The sequence below is a fragment of the Nicotiana sylvestris genome, chromosome 10 (genome assembly GCF_000393655.2).
Source record: "Nicotiana sylvestris chromosome 10, ASM39365v2, whole genome shotgun sequence".
Taxonomy (NCBI): domain Eukaryota; kingdom Viridiplantae; phylum Streptophyta; class Magnoliopsida; order Solanales; family Solanaceae; genus Nicotiana; species Nicotiana sylvestris.
Window position 1 is genome coordinate 42,235,320 of NC_091066.1, and position 4,495 is coordinate 42,239,814.

The 4,495-nt window shown below is 35.0% G+C and overlaps 1 long non-coding RNA gene across 1 annotated transcript; it reads left to right on the forward strand.

Moving 5' to 3' along the window:
- Positions 1–1,557: 1,557 nt before the first annotated feature.
- On the forward strand, positions 1,558–2,965 carry LOC104243214 (uncharacterized). The gene is made up of 2 exons (XR_011403151.1): positions 1,558–1,978; positions 2,738–2,965. It is a non-coding gene; the product is annotated as an uncharacterized lncRNA (long non-coding RNA).
- Positions 2,966–4,495: the final 1,530 nt, after the last annotated feature.

Here is a 4,495-nt window from a genome sequence, read left to right on the forward strand (position 1 = left end):
ATTAACACTCACTCACAATATCATGCACAACATCGCCCTTCGTGCTTTACACTCTTTCTCACCCAACCAATAGAAATAATAACTTCCCGGCAAGGGAATCAATAATAGAAATAATAACATCCTGGCAAGGGAATCAACAATGGAATCAATAACGTCCCGGCAAGGGAAACAACTATAACCAAACTCGTTTCAATAATTAACTTCACATAATAAGTCTCAAATTGAGTCAATACTAAACAATAGTCAATTACCAAGAAATATCATAAGTGTTGTTCAACATGGATAATCATCAATTTAAGCATGGACAATACATAATAATAGTCATAACAATAATGGTATAAGACTCAAGGGCATGCTTGACACCAACGTATAGATACTTGTCACCACACCTATACGTCGTACTCAACACTAACACGTATCAAATAAGACCACAACACCTATTTCCTTAAGCTAAGGTTAGGCCAAACACTTACCTCAATTCCATGGACAAAATCAAGCCTCAATTACCGTTTTACCTCTCGGTTCCACTTCTAATCTGCTTGTATCTAGTCATAAATTACTTAATAACATCAATAAATTCTAAATAAACCAATTCTAATGCATAAATATAGATTTCCAAATGTATTCCCCAAAAGTCAAAAACTGACCTCGAGCCCGCTTAGTCAAAACTCGAAGTTTGAACCAAACCCCGATTACCCATTCACCCATGAACTCAAATATGCAATTGGTTTTGAAATCCGACATCAAATGGAGGTCCAATTCCCCAAAATTCAAAAATCCTAACTTCTACCCAAGAACGCCCAATTTTCCCATGAAAATCCTAGTTTTTGAAGTAAAATCATGTGAAAAGATGAATTAGATTGAAGAAGATGAGTTAGAAATTACTTACCTATGATTTGGAGAAGTTTAGGTCTTTGGAAAATCGCCTAAGGATGTTTAGGATTTGAGAGAATTTGAAAAATGATGAAAATCTCGTCTGAAATCTCAACTAACAGGCCACAGATATCGCAATTGGTGAACCCTTCTGTTGCCTTCGCATTTGCGTTGAAAATGTCGCATTTGCAACATAAGGGGCCTCGCAATTCCGGCCAAAACATCGCATTTGTGAGGATGGCATGCCCAGGCCTGGTTCACATTTGCAACATTATTGTCGCATTTCCCAGGCCTGTTCACTTCACAATTGCAAAGCCTGTAAATGCCTAATTTTTGCCTTATATATATATAATATATGTGTGTGTGTGTGTGTGTTTGTTCTTATTTGTGTATGTATAGGTTGTAAGAGTTGAGTAATAGTTTGATAAATGAGGTAGGGTTTGGGCTAGTGTAATTTAATTAAAATTGTGCTAAAATTGGCCCAAAATTTGAGCCCAAAGAGCCCAAACCCGGTCCAAAAGGGGGCTGCCAAGAAGAGCTTAAAACGACGTAGTTTTGTATTGAAACTACGTCGTTTTGGCTAAGTGACTTCAATCTCATCCACCCATCTTGATTTAATCCAACGGTCCTAGTTTGATCTTCATCCTAGGTATTTAAAGCCTAAAATCCCCAAATATTTGCCCCATTTCCCCATTATTTCCTCTCTCTTCTTTCCCTCTCATCACTCTCTCTTCTCTCTCCCCCCAAGCCGCTGCCGCCGCCGGCCGGAAATCGCCGCCGCCGGCGGACCACCTCTACACACCTCCAAATTCACACCATGTAATCTCCACAACTTCCTCTTTCCATATCTCCAAACCAAATCCTTCAAAAATCCCTCAAACTCCTTGAATCTTAGATCTAGGAAACTTTCCCGTCACTTTTTTACCCAAATTATTGAAGCTCCAACCACTACGACCCCACAATACCTACATCAATGGATAGAGCTCCTCAAGACCTAGCTATTGATGCCAATTTCACCCTGAAAATCCGGCAAAATTCCGGCGACCTCCCCGAACACCCTCTTTTGGCATACCACCATTTTTTCAGCCACTTGAATTGTAAAATGGTAAAATCCTATTCTTTTTCATGGCTGATTTTTTATTTTTATTTTTATTTTTCAAATTTTATTTTGTCTATTATTAATTATTTTAGCATTAGTTTTTGAAGTTTGAATTGTTAAATTTTCTGTTTTTGCACTTGTTAAAGCAGTAAAATAGTTTTGTAATGATAAAAGTGAGGTAGTGAAAAATACTTAAGAGTACATGGTACTTGTTGGGTTGTTTATTTGCTGCTGAAGACTCTTTGAGTAGAACACTCAAAGGTCAAATTGTTGTTAAGAAAATGTAGATCTTTGGACAGTGTTTGAATAAAAGTTTGTCTTTGAATAGTGGAGAGCAAATTTGTTTGAAATACTTGACAAGATTTGAACCAAAAAGTCTGGCCTTTTGAATTTAAGAGCAGATTTTGTAGAAAAATCTGTCAAAAAGATTGATTTTTAATTTTTTGAAATAGCTGGTTGTTTTGATATATAAGGGGGACTCCATCACACTTCCAGGGGGCATTTTTTATAATTGCTTTGTCACAAAAACAAAAAAATTCAGCAGTTGAACACATGAAAAGTAAGCTGAAATGGTGAGCTTTGGGAGTAAATCTTAGAGTGCAAACTTTTAAAAAAAGTATAAGTCCTCTTTAGAGTTCGTTTCTGGGTTTCCTCTCTAAGTTTTCGGGTTGTTTTAACACGGATTTGCTGCTGGTTTTGCTGCTGTTTTGCTGCTATTTTTATGTTGCTTTAGTTGTTGACTACTGTTTATTCTTTTGCTACCAGGTAATCCTTTAAGACTCGTAATGTACGTATTTTCAGCAATGGGAACAACTTGAACATGCTGCACCATTTAAATGTGTTTGATGTGATGAATAGTTTGATAACAAAAGAGCTTGTATGTTATTGTTATGTATCAAGCATGTGATAATGTGAATATAGTCCTTCATAATACTTGAATATTGAGTTGTAAGTTTTTAAATGTGATATGTAAGTCATTTATGAATTTTTTAAGAATGTTTTCAATCTATTATATCCGAGTAACAATGCTAAGTATGCCATGAATGACTTTAGGTGTATAACACATAGCATGAGTTCGTTTTAGTTGCTAAAATTTCACTTCCAACATATGCTTCTAGGAATGTTATGATAATATCTTTGTGAAACTGGCCATTTTGCCGGATTTGCGAAAATGGCTATTTTTGTAAAGTGGGCGTTTATACAATTGTGACTATGTATTTAATGGTCATGAACTCAAACTAAGTAAAGAGCTAAAATTGTATCAACTTTGGGCCTTATTGAAACAAAGATAAAAGTTGGCCCATTTACCTTTAAACAACAAAATTACCCATTTTCTTCTATATAGCGGGCCAATTGAAATTCATTTCTTGGCCCATTTTAATAATAAATTCCAGCAGCCCAAAAGCTCCATACAAGCTGGCCCATTTTGTTTTAACAAGAAGTTGGCTCATTTCTTTTAAAATAGATAAAGTTGGTCCAACATTTATTTGCATAATTTTTCCCAACTATAAAGCTCGAAAAAATAATAATAATATCAAATTTTTCTACTATTTTAATTAACTAGTTTCCCTTTAATTAATTTAAACGTTAGGCAAATAGTAGGTGCACTTTAACTTTACGGACTCACTTGTGTAGCGTGACGCTTAACTTTTAACAAGTAATTCATCAATTTTATGTCATATTCAATAGTTTCATCAATTTTAAGTTAATTTATTCAATAGAAAAAAGAGGGTTAATGTTTCCTCCAACACAATTGCAGCAAATTTTCAAAAGTAAATAACGTGTTAACAATCGTCTGTCATGACTACGGATTCGCTTGCGTAACGCCGTTATGACTAAATAATAAATTTCATCGATCACGCATTCGCTTGCGTAGTGTGGTTATGACATCTTATTATTCAAAAATATTCTTTAATTTTTTCTAATAATCAAGAGATAAAAGAGGATAGGTAAAACATGAAAATAATACACATCAGAGTTTGTCCAAAATTAATTCAAGCCAAGTTTAAGTCAATAAAGCGACCGTGCTAGAACCATGGGACTCGGGGAATGCCTTATACCTTCTCCCCGTTCAACAGAATTCCTTACCCGAACATTATTTTTGCGGACCGATTAAAATAGAGTCAAACCTTCCTTTGACTAGGGATCCAAATAAATGGTTACTTGGAACACCGAAAAAATCAATTCTAAGCGGCGACTCTGAACAATAAAATAATCCCTATTCAAATTTTGTCACTTTAATTGGAAAAACTCTTTGGCCCATACACATATTATTATTATTATTTTGACGGGTAGAAAAGGGGTGTGACAGCTCTGGCGACTCTGCTGGGGATATTCGTAAGAATTCGAGCTTGTACATGTTGACTTTTTATTTGGCTTTATTAATTTTGTAAATATTGTGATTTATTTGTGCCTAATGTGATACCTGTTCGCTTTTTATCATTTTGATATTGTTGAACTGTACATATAAACTGTTTTCTCACGCACCCCCTCTGAGTCTTTTTAAAATTAAAAATTGGGCAT